At 38.0% G+C, this 13,932-nt stretch overlaps 1 protein-coding gene and 1 pseudogene across 1 annotated transcript in view; both read left to right on the top strand.

Moving 5' to 3' along the window:
• The window catches only part of MACROD2 (mono-ADP ribosylhydrolase 2), a 903,624-nt gene that overhangs the window by 425,783 nt on the left and 463,909 nt on the right, over window positions 1-13,932 (top strand). The window lies entirely within an intron of this gene.
• On the top strand, window positions 2,110-2,269 carry LOC136991718 (U2 spliceosomal RNA; annotated as a pseudogene).

Below are 13,932 nucleotides of genomic sequence, written 5' to 3'. Positions count from 1 at the left end.
TTCAATTAAATGTTCTGTTAAGCTATTTAAATGTCATGCAAAATATTTTAATAAAGAGCAGTGTTCTATTTTGTATGTTACATTCAAAGATCATTGAGTTATTTGTTAAACTAAACTCCTCCACACTACAAAGAAATAGTAGGGGTTTTTTTGTAATGAAAAGGGGCTTAGAGGCATGCAGATAATTTAATTTAATCTGAGAGTGAGTATCATCTAGTGTGATGCAGATGTTTATATGCAGGTTTGAAGAGGATTATGCAGTCTGTCTGAATGATTGAGGAAGTGAGATACTAATATTGGATTAAGTTTCTTCTTTTTCACAGAGGAACAGATAGCTAAACATGCATTTTAGCTCCATCCATCCATTCTGTCCTGCCCTCCGTAATTAAAACATATTAATTGTGCTACATTTTCTGTTTGAAAGAAATATGAGACAAATCAACAGTTGTCTCATGTCAAAGGGCATCGCTTAACTGCGATGCCAAACAGATGCCAAATGGAATTCCACAAAGCTTTCAATTAGTGTTTCAGGGTAAATTCAAGGGATTTTTTTTCCCCTCCTACTATAAAGGACTGTAAAGTCTGGTACATACTTTGCAGTACAAGTATTTCAGAAAGACTGATGTGCAGTAGTCATGTCATGATTATTATAACATTTTCATTCTCATTTTGGAGGCCCTTTATCTTTTGGGAAGCTCAGGGTGGACTTGACTAATGCCTTTGGGATCGAAATCTGCTCACATAGGCTTTTACGCATTTTGATTCAGCAAATCTCATTAAGCACACATTTAACTTTTACTGTTCACTGAAAGTTCTGTTGACTTCAATAGCAAATTAAGCACATGCTTAAATGTTGTTCAGCACCTTAGGGAAAGGTGATTAAAATAAAGAACAAAGCTATACTAACAAAATATTTTAACTCATTAAAATCCAGTAGATTCGCTGACACTGATTCACTGAATACTTGTTATTAAAAGACAGTTGCCTTGTAGTTGGCTGGCTTTCTTGTGCAGTTTAGAATATCAACCTCAGTATATTAGCTAGATATTTCCCTTGTGAGAATACATTGCCTTTTACTCTGACCTACTGTTCTGGTCTTGTAAATAATTAGTGGTTATAGTTAATGTTTGAAAATGCAAACTGGAGAATATCAAGTTTACTAAGCTTTTTTACAAAGTATTCTTGAAAATGTAAATTATTTTTAAGATTTTTTTTTGGATGCAAGTTATTCAAACATCTTTTGTTACTGCTCATTCACTTGAAAAGACATTTTTAGTCCTCACACAGGTGATTTTTTGAAAGGCAGTTTCACAAAAAGGCACAAAAAAGCTTTAGCACTATTATCTTAGTTTTCTTTGTGTGTGGACGTTTCGTGTATTAATTTATTCTAGAAATTGATAAAGCAGAGTGATTAAAAATTATGCTTTAAAAAGACTGAGATTTAGTTTTGGAATTAGCATGTAAAATATCGTAGTGAACGCAGCAAGTGTTAAGAAGATGCGCAGCAGCATACAGTTCTGGCCTTAGCATGTTATTTATTAAAACATCTCTCAACTTTTTAGAATTTTATGATATATTTTCTGTCCCTTCTCAAACCCCATGCAAATACATGAAATTTGTAAGACTCCCACATGTGTCTGAGAGTAGCGGAGATTTGTATTCCTCTAATCCATGGTGAGAAAGTTCTGAAATAACTCCATAATGATTCAAACATCAGAAGATTGCTTAAGTGTTTGAAGGAGTGGGGCGGGCTGCCTTTTTTTTTTTTTTTTGTAGTTGATCATAGAGAAATATCAGACCAAGACTGGAATATTTTGGAAGGCTGGACATGTCATCATTAGCTTACTCAAGTTCCTGTCCTGCAGACATTATCTGTAGACCAGCAGTGGTAAAAAATGCATAGGATGGCTCCTACAGTTGCACTGTGTGCAGAATTTTATCTCACTGAATTCCTGGAGTGAGTTATTTGGCGTCTGTAGTCTGTCTTCAGCTTCCTGAAATGAATCTGAATGATAAATCTACATAGTTGTTGCTACAGTCTTACCATGATTCAGTGTCAAGGTGCGCACTGAGTCAGATGAAGAAATCTTCAAGTCTGCTGACTTGCATATTGCTTCTTAACCACTTGGCAAAGATCAAATGTAGCGTACTTTTTTAGCACTTTGGGTGTCTGTTACATCCTCAATTTGAGTATTTTATATTAAATGAATTTAGGGGGCTGGGAGATTTACTAGGAGCTTGCACCATCCTCTCCATGTGTGAAGCTATTGCTGTGTTTCCAGAATGGTGGGGGGAAAAAAAACAATCCAAATCCCCAGTGAGCATAGATGAATACTAAGGGAAGAATAAGAACAGAGCAAGAAGCATAGATTATGCTTCTCTAAAGTATGCTCTTAATCCCCACCTATTTTCAGCTAAGGGGCTTTCCTGAGGTTCAATAAACTCTGTAAAAATAATAATAACCCCTGTTAAAATAAAATAAATAAAATAGTACTTTGGGTTATATTTAAATCTTGTATTCACTGTCTTCTCAATCCACATTAATATCCATTTTTTAGTGTCCAATAATATAACATCAAATCATCTTCAGGCCTAGCCGTTACTTTGCACTTAGAGGATACAGTAAGCTCAGCCTCAATCACTTTGCTTCTTGAAGAGCAAGTTCATTGCATCAACGTTGCTATTTATTTTCACTGACCACTTTTAGAGATGCTATTTTTCTGAAGAACGAGTTAAAGTAACAATCGGAAATAATCCCAAAAACCAAAAGAAAGAAATATACTCCCTCAGGGTGCGATGTTATACAAAGGGTTATATTTTGTGTGATTAAGGACCATTGGAAAGAAATAGATGTGTTCAATATCTTTGAGGAAACACTGCTGTCACTGGTGTTTAAAGCATGTTCTGAAACGTGTGACAAACTGTGGAGAGCTGGTCTTTAATCAACCATTTATTGCCCTTTGCTCCTGCCATTTTATGAACCGCAGGTCCAGAGCTGTTCATACATGTAGAAATCTGTGGGTGGCTAATGCAAGCTGTATTTACTCGGCGCTAACAAGGTTACCTTTGAGGTCTGTGTAACCTAGCAGGTGGTGACAAGGCTGGCTTATGACATCTTTTGAAACAGACTCAAGCCCCCAGTGACAAATGGATATGACAGGGTGAAAACTGGAAGTTTTCTTAGAAGCCGAGTGAATACAGTTCAGATAGAAACCATTTTGATTACTCCCTCCATGACATAAAGATTTGACCCTTCAAGGATCTCTTACTAAGCCTGTGAGGTAGTACGGGAAGGAGGCACTGGTGTCCTTGTAGATTAGTGTCCTTGTGTTGGGTCTCATTACCAAGGCACCTTCAGTTCCTTAATTATTTGACCTGCCATGGTTAATAGAAAGACTATCTAGGGAAGTTAATTAGGTGTGACATTTTTGGTGGTAGCTCGGTGTGCTCCCAAATTAATTGCAATAAAATAAAGTAAAAGTAGCCCTCTCCCCAAACCCCATCCATTCTGTTCCTTGCATGTTGAATTGGTTGATGAGTTCTTAGTCATTACTTGTGGCCTGGATATTTAAATTAGGACATGTTAAATAAAGCTAATATTTTGCCCCCCCCCAAATCTCTCTCAAGTGCTTGTGAATTGTGAATATCTTAATGATATTATTAAATAGTGAAGTAAAATATTTTGATTTTTTTAATTGCTGTTTAAAAGCCAAAAGTAGTAGTGTCAACAAATAAAAATCCACTGCAGCAAAATACCATGCTCTTACTATGCGAGCTACTCTGCTTACAGACTACTGTCAATATACCGTGTCTCCTGGCAAGGAAGCTTTTGTTTGTCGTGGGAACAAAATGATTGCTCCTCATTTTTCTTGACTGCTGAGCTCTTTAAGTGAAAAGCATTTTGATCCTGGAATAAATATTGATCCTCTTTTTTCTCTCTCTCTGAGAAAATTAATTTAGTGCAGGTTATATTCACCCAGGTGAGATAAGGGCAACTCAAGACCCAACAGGCTACTTAAACCCATGACACAGGCTGGCATGCAAGAAGTGTCTTCATTACCCTAGGGTCAACATATATATGCTGGCTCTTTTGAAGTGCCTCTCCAGGGGGAGAGCAAGGGAGGTTTCCTGGGCTGTCTGTAGCAAAAGTAGGACTGTAGACTTTTGTTTTTCAGTCAAAAAGGACTGGAATCTGCTTTTCTTCATTCCTGTCCTCCTTCTCCCCCTTTCTGAATTGTTCTGTACCCTAAAACCAGGTGGCCTCAGGGAAATGAAGGGCAGCAATGCAATGCGCCCTCTGGGGACAGCAGTGGCACAAATGGAAGGATTTGCATTTCTCCATGATGATATCTACCACACAGAAATCCTTTCCACAGTACTTGAGGGAAAAGTAGAGAGGCTAGCAATAGTCAAGTCTTTCCTGCAGGAATTTGTAAACAGGCTGACAGTTCAGAGAGGACACAAAATGTTGAGGTAAGGACTATGGGGATGTGTTTACAAATCTCAATATACATTGCCATGATCACTCTTCTACTAATAGGGGATATGCAAATCCCGTTGGAGAGAAGCTCAATGGCATATTCTTGATACGCGAATTGAAATAATAGGCCAGAACAATGGGAACGGTTGGAGAGATTTCTTTAGAGGACTGCATACTTCCACGTTCTTCTCTTTGCTGCTGTCTTAAAGACATTGCTGCAGGAAAGAGCAAAGCCTTTGCCTAAGACTAGATAGACAGATAGGTCTGTTGCTCTCTTAGTATTTGGCATCCATGTGCACGCCTATTAGATGCAGTGCATAAACCCTTGTTACTACAGAAATTATATCGTGCAAGTACCAAATTTCCCCCACCTAAGAATTAACTTTCATTATTCAGTTAATAGGCACAATACATAGATAAGATAGCTTGATTCTCTTTAGAGAGAGATACCTATGCTGGCTTGATTTGGCCATTATAAAAACAGTAATTAGTGTTCTAAGAAATTAATAGTGAAATTTCTTGCAACGTGACAAGCACTGATATTTGTGAAATCTGTGTAATTTCTTCTAACATGCTGAATCACTGGATATTATTGGAAAGCTATTTTTAGATTTTTATGTTCTGTATGCTGGTCTTTGTATTACAGTATTGGCCATTTCCTTAGTAAAGTATTTTGAAGAGGTGAAGAAAAACAATAAGGATTGTACATGTCAAGCACGTTATCATCATTCTTTTGTTCCAGAGTCAATACTATTGAGTTAATATTGAATTCTCATTTTATTTCATTTTTGATTTTGACTCTTTATATGTTTTTTTTAAATTAAAAAAAAAACCAAAACAGCTAGCATATAAATAGAAGTCACTCCTTCTGTGCCTCAGAAGCAGAGCGTAATCCTGCCATTACTTTATGAAAACAGTAAGGACAGTATGAGAAGATTTTAAGCTAAAATGGGGACTTTCATACAGCCTGTATTTTTTCTCCTCAAAGAAATGCGTTTGTGGGGGAAACAGAACTGTTAAATTGATGATTTATGAGATTCAGCACTAATGTCAGACTTTGTTCTGTTATATGAAGTAACACAAGGAAAATACCAACATATCAAAGGACCAGCAACAGAACTTGGTTGAGCTTGTAGATATTTTGAGAAAGGAGATCTAAAAATTGATTAAACAGCAATGAGTGTTTGAGGCCTGTCCATGTGAGATGTAACAAAAACAAGCCTTAAGCAACTTGGCTATTTCTCTCAGAAGGATTTTCTCCAAAGAGAAAGACACAGTATTTATGTGCAAAAGCAATTGGATATTTTTAGAATTATTTTGGGTTCCTTTATAGTAAGACTCTGCATGGTTAGATAATAGATACAAATCAGATAAGGTAACAATTTGTCCCATATGTGTAATGTGGTCTTCCAGGAAAAAATTACAGTTTATTTCCTTCTAGGTGCAGTGCTCATTTGGCAGTAAATTAATTAGGGTTAAGATGATTACTACTTGCTGTTGTTCTGCACTCATGACATGGTAGGACGCTAGAGATCTACATGCAAAACACATTGGTGTATCAGAAAATAAATAAAATATCTGTGCTTATTGGTTCTAGAGCTGTTACATGATACCTTAAATAAATGACTTAATTCCACACTCAAAATACCCAAGGGTGTAATAGTCTTGAAATGATTGCAAGTACTGTATTCATTTTTATTATTGTTGTTATTAACTCAGATTGCATTAATTTCAGAGCTCTTTCCTCATTTGAGAGCCTTTCCCCATGAGACCGGAAGATGATCTGTGTAGTGGGCCCTATCTGCTCTACTGCTTTATCCTTACTGACACTTGGACAAATAAAGGTGACCCTGATGTAAATTGAGCATCCTAACATGATTCTTGGTTAGAGGTTCCCTCCATGGTCTTTATTGATGGACAGGACATATTTGGAGGTTCTCCTAGTGGGGTCATGATATGGATTGCTTAGTTATTCAGTACATGCTGTAAAACTGGGTGGTTTCCCTGTTTCTCTTTGAGAGGAGATCAAAAATTCATGCAGCAAAAAGGTAAAGACTTTCAATGCTTGAAGCATTCAGATAAGACAACAGAGAACTATGCATGCGTTTTCCTTTGAACGTAGAATATCCTTGGGCTTGGTGTCTATATTTGTCTAAACGGAATTGTTTTGTATGCTTATTCCAATTATCCTTTACCATTTTGTTTTGAAACATTTTTCTGCTTTATAATTAATTACAAAACGTTCTTACAACGATATTGAATGTAAAGGTATGTGTTTCTGCATAAATGTTCTTCTGTGTTAATACTGTGCAATACTGTCTGAATGAGGTGGATGGAAAATCAAGTGCTGAATCTTTTAAAAATGCATTTGAATGCTATCTCAAAGTGGATATTATGAGGACTGAATATAGCCAGAGCTTAATCATAAGCTTTTCCCTTTCTTGACAGCACTGACATTTACTTGTTTCTGCACAAATAGATGAATCATAGCTAACGAGTTGTTTTGATGGTTTATAGTGTTAATGCAAAACTAAGGCTCATACATTTTGACCCTATACCTCTGGATTAACTGTAGAAAACTGAAAGCCTAAAAGCTGATGATTTGCAAAAACATATAAACTGCTCTAAAAGTTGCTCCATTCAGTAGGCTTCAACGTGGAGCAACAAGCACTGGTGAGCCAGGGGTGACTGTACATGGAGTGTGCGAGCCAGTCCATCATCCGGTGGACATTTATAAACTGAGTATTTATATTTATAAAATATGTTTATATTTATAAACTGAATATTTAGTAACACTCTTCTTTCATCTGAAACTTTACCTGTGGCTCTTACTGTGAGTAAAATTGAGTGGTATTGTATGATCCCAGTGGATTTGATTCACAGCAGGATATTTAATTAGAGGGTTTCACAGCAATACTGCACTTCTAGCCATCTGCTTGTAGGTCCAGATATCCTCTGTTTGGGCAAGAAAAAGAAATGTGGGTATGTGAAAGAGGATTGAGCAGGCAGATGCTGAAGTTGAAAATACTGAAGTTGAAAAAATAAAGCTGAAAATATTTACCTGTTCCAGTTTTAGTACCTCTATATTATTGTATGAAGAACAAAGTAAGAGAGTATGGTGTTTCAAAGTGTGTAGATTTGCACCTGCGACATGTTGTTGGGTACTGGAACAAATTTTTGGTTCCAGAGGTGGCTTACAGTAGTGAGTTTGGGAAGCATCTTACGAAGTATTTCTCTGGGAAGCGGTATTAGACTTTGTGCACAATTCACCTCAGGTAGCAAATTTAGCCCTTAACCCTTCCTGTTTCTGTGATTTTAAAAATATTTTGCTGTATGTGGGGCTTTTTAAAGAAGTGGATATCTAACCCAAAGGTCGTGTGCTAGCCTTCAAGTTTAACCTTTTCATTTTACTTGAGACTATAGAAGAAGATAAGGGGAAAATGTTGTCAGCGAGTTCACACAGAGGATGGAGAGTGGTGGTGCTGGGAAAAATGCCTTCAGCGCCGATTCGCTTCCTTCTGCTGCAACAAGGCATCTGTAGTCTCTGGTGGGTGTAACCAGTCTGCGGGAAGCTTTCGTTCCCGTTAAACCACAAGTAAGTCAGCAGATCATTTGGGAAATTAAAGACACGTCAGAGCTGGACTTGTGATGACCTGTTTAAAAAAACAAAAGAAAATGTGGAGGGATGGTGAAGGTGAGGGATGGGGAGAAGGTGAAGAAGGGCTTTAGCAGCTACAGGTATACTTCTCTCCGTGGGATGGTACAGCTAATGCTGCGGTGGTGCCACAAGACGTCAGCCAGCCGTAGTGGCAGGTCTCTGCCTTCCCTGCCACATACCAAGGGGAGAGCCCATCCACAAACCAGCTCATGGCTGGCAGCAGGGAAGGAACAGGGCTTCATGTTTCTGGGCTGAGATTAACTTAAGTCTTCTCTTATATAATAGCTGATTACAGCATAGTATTCAGGCAAATGTGTATAGTGTAACAGTGCATCAATTATTTTGTCTAGTAATCAGACTCTTCATTTTGTGCTGCAGGAACAAATGCCTTTTTCAATTACTTTAATATGCTGCACTCTTTAAATTAGAGGGTCTATAGACAACATATAAACAGCACTCTCCAATATTATTTCAGAAAATGGATAGCATGTGTGTTCTGTCCGCTCTTCTCCAAAAGAAACTGCAGAGCGACTTAGATTCGTGTTATTTGCTTCCATATGAGCAGCTCTGACTACATGTCCATTCCCAAGGATCACATTTGCTGCTTTTTAACTTGCAGAAGGCTGCGTGTCTATTTGGCATGCTTTCAGTGGAGAATTGCTTATCCATGCCTGATCCAGACTGGTTTCACCTTCCAGAGGAAACTAGCATAGGTCAAATGTTGGCAAGATGGATTGAAAAGTGTTTCCAGCTGATCAAAATGCTTTTGGTAACGAAGTGGGGGAATTTGAAATCTAATCTATTCTGAATGGAAAAACAGCAAATAGTCCATGTTTCAACATGAACAAGCTATTGCAGTTTCTGAAACATTGCCATATATGAGTTTTTCAAGCAAAAAAGACCAAGAATCAACCAACTTTGCATGAGGGGCACAAGTACAGAATGTCTTCTTTTTATGGCGTGTGGTGTGCCAACAGAGCTCTCTTGCTGGCTGGTTCATAACGATGCTAATGCCTACACCTGCACATGAATGTCTCCAGACCGCTCTTCCTTCTCCAGTTCTTATGTTCTTTGTTTCTGGCACTTCTGATTTCTTATTTCTTTTCCTCCCTAAAATCTCGCTATTCTCCTTTCCGTATTTTTCCCCCACTCATTTGAATATTCATCGTTCCCATCTTTTCTGTTTTTCTGTTCTGAGCATATTTTCTTTTTCTTGTTTTGCTCTTGTTTGTGATGTGGTGGGTTCTTCCATATGCTTTTTCTTCACAAGGACTTCCTGTATCGTGTGACACTTTGAGTGAAGAGTGCGTTCTCAGTTGTTACCTGTCCCCCTGTATGTGGGAGAGTGTGTGCTGTGAGCCTAGGAGGAGAAGAGTGTGCATTACTGATCAAGACTGTTTTATCCCTCCTCGATTTTATTAGCTGCTTTTCCTTGCCCTCCGCTCTCTCCATGCACCTCTGGCTGTAAGCAGAGTGTAAGTCAAAGTTAGGGCAAGTCTCTTTCAGGTTGCCTGTTGAAAAACAGAATAATGATGGGAACTTGAGTCCAAGACTCACTGCTTCATGGATTTGGAGATGCAGTCTGAAATATCCAGGATCTGAAGTGTCCAGGAGAAAAAGCAAGCAGAAAAAAGCAGCAGGCCTGCACTGCCCTGGAGTGCTAAGCTGCCCCTTCATGGCTAATGAAATCCCTTGTTATTTCATTGCCCCCCAACCTGTTTGCACATTCCAGATTTCTGAGTCAAACTGGTGTGTGCAAATTTATAGCATAAATTCAGTGCTAAATGAGGCAAGGAGTCCTTACAGCTATGTGTGCGAAATCTTGAAAAACAGTTTTAAAATTTCATTTCCCCTGACAAAGGCAATCAGCAAGGACAGATTTTTATAGTATAGAAACAATCTTGTTTGACTGTCTTGAGCAAATTCTCCCACTACCGACTGACTACTGGTGAGTAAGTGGAATTTCTAACAAATCCTGTTACAATGCGTCAAACATAATGTCTCTAGTTGCACTTAATTTTTGGAAGACTCAGTAGAGGTTTATTTTGACACAACCATTTTATAGTGCTTGGAATATCTTCATACTCTAGTTTGCTGCTGCTATAGATAATGAATGACCACTTAGTTAATGTTTGACGGCAGTTACAATACACATCTCCCAAAGTTAAGTGTCCTTATGTCTTTATATGAGAATGACCTTCAGGGACAGTAAACATATTGTTTGGCATCAAGTTAATTACAGACTTTATCTTCCAAAAACATTCATGTCACGGGTGGGATAATTAAGATGTCCTTGCAAGTGAAAAAAGTTCTTGAGTTATAGTAATGTTCCAAAGTAGGTGTTAGAAACTGAGGTCACAAGAGCATTACAAGCACTGCGTACTCATGTTGTTTTGACTAAATAATTCTCCTCTTCAGGCTGTATAAATGATAGATGGACTTTACTGCTATGTGTAGTGATATATTCTGTAAGTTTGTGCAAAAATGCAGGGATTTGGGTTGTGCAGTGGTGTGATGGACAAGCAGAACTGATTTTATTTGCTTTACTGGGGGATTCATTGCTAGGGTTTATTTTGTTTTTCTCCCCTTTCCTCCTTTTAAGGCCTGCATCTTTTGTTAAATGGTTAGGATCATGTTGGCTCTTTCCAATTTTATAATGTGAACTTCATGGTGATAAATAGCTAATTATTTGCAATTGAATTAGGCTATGAATTTAAAGATGACAGAAACAGATGTACTGGTGATTACCTTCAACGCATTGCTCGGGGGATCTAAGTTTAACATAGTATAAATACTGCCCAGAAATGTTATTTCTGAAGTGGAACAGTGCTACTATTGAAGAATCTCCCTGTGATGTTAATGAGTTCTGCAGTATATGAATACCTCCAGATGAATGCATCTCAGCTGTGGCACCTGTGTTTTGTTTTGTTTTTTCCTGAAGAATTCAGAGAGGGAGAGGAGGTGCTCCAGTGGTGAGAAGTTACGTCCCTATTCTGGCATTTTGAATCTCCTCATCATAGTGAGCAGCATATGTTTTGGATAAAGTTGTTAAGCTTTTTTTTTTTTCACACTGTGCATTCAAAGGAGGGCACTGAGCATTTTTAGAAGATGGAGACCCAAGAGGGGTGTGTGGTGGAAAAAGCTTGTTTTCAATAAAATGCCCAGCATATTCAAGTTGGTTCTGTGGGACCTCCTTCAACAGCAGTGTTTATCAGATGGCTGAATTATGACAGGACAGAGCAGGTTAACTATCTCCACGAGCCTTTGCATTAACACAAAACTTGCAATGAATACTTGCACTAATGTACTTCTAAGATCTGAACTGCAGTATCTGAAAAAAAGCATAGACTCTGCACGTTACCTTTGTGAAAATTTGATTCAGGAGATCATCTTTCTACTAATCAGATAATTCTGAGCTAGTTTTCAGTTTCAGTTTTTCAATTTGGAAACCTCATGTTCCAGCAGAAATAAGTCATTCCTTTTTTAATAGACAGTACAATTTTGGACAATGAAATACCTTGAGAATCAGTTTTATTTTCTTAAAATCAACATAACATTCCCTAAGTGTAGCCAAGATACATTGCTGCTGATGAGTCTTGCATTGCAAAAATGCTGCAGGACTGTGAATAATTGAAACAAACACTTTTAGACCTATTTCTGTGAATACATTTGTGCTTTGGATGATAACATTTAAGCAGCCCAGCATTAGAGAACAACAGAAAAATGGGATCTAAGCGCAAAGACTTTGACTGATAACCAGGCCATTCAAGTGTAATGTAGCACACAACACGCTGATATCTGACTGATAGAGTAATACACAACACGTCCAAAGGGAGCTTATATAAAATGCAAGGCAATGGAGTAACATTTTCAAAGTGCTTAATTGCCCAAAGAGCCTGTTTAGCTGACTCTCTTAGAAGTTAAACTCCTATATCTTTACACGTGGGAAAACGTCCGTAGAGATGGGGGCGTGCTGTGCACAAGAAAAGTGAAATGTCCGGTCCAGGGCGCTACGTTATTAAATGGCGCTGGTTTGTGATTGTTGCTGTGCAGATCAGAACTTAGGGCTTCCCCATGTTTGAAATTCGTCTCCAGCCCTCACGCGGTGCTTAGGTCACGTTTGTTTTACCTTCTGCAAGGTGGGACTCGAGCAAGTCGGTTGGTCTTCTCTCAGTCAGGCTGCGGTATGTCTTTAAAATGAAGTATCACCGAACATCCTGGGACACTTTTCTTTTCATGTAAGCTAAACAGGTTTTTTGTGAGGGAGCTTCTTGGTTTTGCTTGTTTTTACCTTTTAAATATGTGATCTCTCCTATTGATTGATTTTTTGGGGGGGTGGGCATAACTTATTTTCAAGTTGTCTGTGTTGTTTAGCAGGTTTATCTGTGTGTTTTACTCTCTCTAACGTGGCTTTGCTGAACTGTGTTTGAGGTGAATTTTTCTGTACAACTGTGTGCAAGTAAGTGTTCTGATAATCCTTTCTTTTTAAATCAAGCAGTTTAATACCTGCTTCTGTCACTGTTATATGGAGATGAGAGCTTTGACCTATTTTTAAAAAGCTTTAAAGATTTTTCACTTTGTGAGCCCCAGGAGCACAAAATTTTAGACGCTGTGTATTAGGCAGTTGCCATTAGGGTTTGCTGGGGCATACGCTAATGATGTTTTTCTTTTAATTGTTTTCTTTTGAAACCGAACTTACTGGATTTTTTTCTTCTCATAACCCGCTAGTAGTCTCTAACCTTATTATTGCTGTTCTGCATTTGACTTTGACCTGCGGTGCTGGCTTCAGTCTTCTTACATAAAAATTACCTGGATACTACTAAAATGTACAGATTATTCAGTTTCATGTGCATTCAAGCAATGGGCATACAAGTTGATTGGTATACGATTACAGTTATTTCAAAAGTGACATTTACCCCAGAACTATTTTAGGTTGTTGGCACTGGAAAAAAAGCATTTTGTTAATGCTATCCCGTATTCAGTGGCTTTGATGGTACTTGTTGCAGATGTTTCAGGTGACTGTCAAAACTTCATTATCAGTGATAATATACTAATGCAGTAAGTTGACGTAGGGAATGACTGAGTGACTATCGCAATATATAATTAGGCTGGTGTAATATGATACGTTTCCACTGATCCTATAGAGCCTTTAAATGAAATTTGTTTGAGGCTGAATTCTCTTGCTGCATTGTTACCATTCCCAGAGTGGCTGCTACCACTTTTTTCAGACTCCTAGCAGGATGAGCCTCGTTACACAGCTACAAATATACGATGTGCTTTTAATACTCGTATCACTGGTAATAATAATCCCATTAAAGAATTAGCAGAAATGTATCTCTGTCTAACCCAAATATGTCAAATCAAAATACATTGTGTATTACAAGTATTTGCAAGTATTAAGTCATTTGAGAGCTATGGCATCGACCAGCTTCTTGCCTGTATAAACAGAAAAGTTGTTTGCAGGGATGTTTGTCTGCACAGTAAAGAACTGGGATTTTAATGGAAGTGTTCCAATAGCTGTCACTTTCTTCCTGAGAGTTTGATAATTGAAAGGTTTGTTGTTGTTTTTTTTTTTCATGGAAGATGGTTTCAATTATCCAAATCTAGTGGAATGTTTAACTACCCCTCTGCTGTCAGTGGACTTATTTACATTGGGATTTTGACTAAATTGAGATTACACATATCCAGATGTTATCTGCCCTGGTGACTTCTTTTCATTTGCGTTGGCAAAGGATTTTATGGTAGATTGCTCTTTGTCGGTTTTCACATTAGCTATTGCAAGCTACATTTAGAC

Source organism: Apteryx mantelli, chromosome 3 (genome assembly GCF_036417845.1).
Source record: "Apteryx mantelli isolate bAptMan1 chromosome 3, bAptMan1.hap1, whole genome shotgun sequence".
Lineage (NCBI taxonomy): Eukaryota > Metazoa > Chordata > Aves > Apterygiformes > Apterygidae > Apteryx > Apteryx mantelli.
The sequence above is the reverse complement of the archived record's forward strand: the minus strand, read 5'-3'. Positions and strand labels throughout refer to the sequence as shown.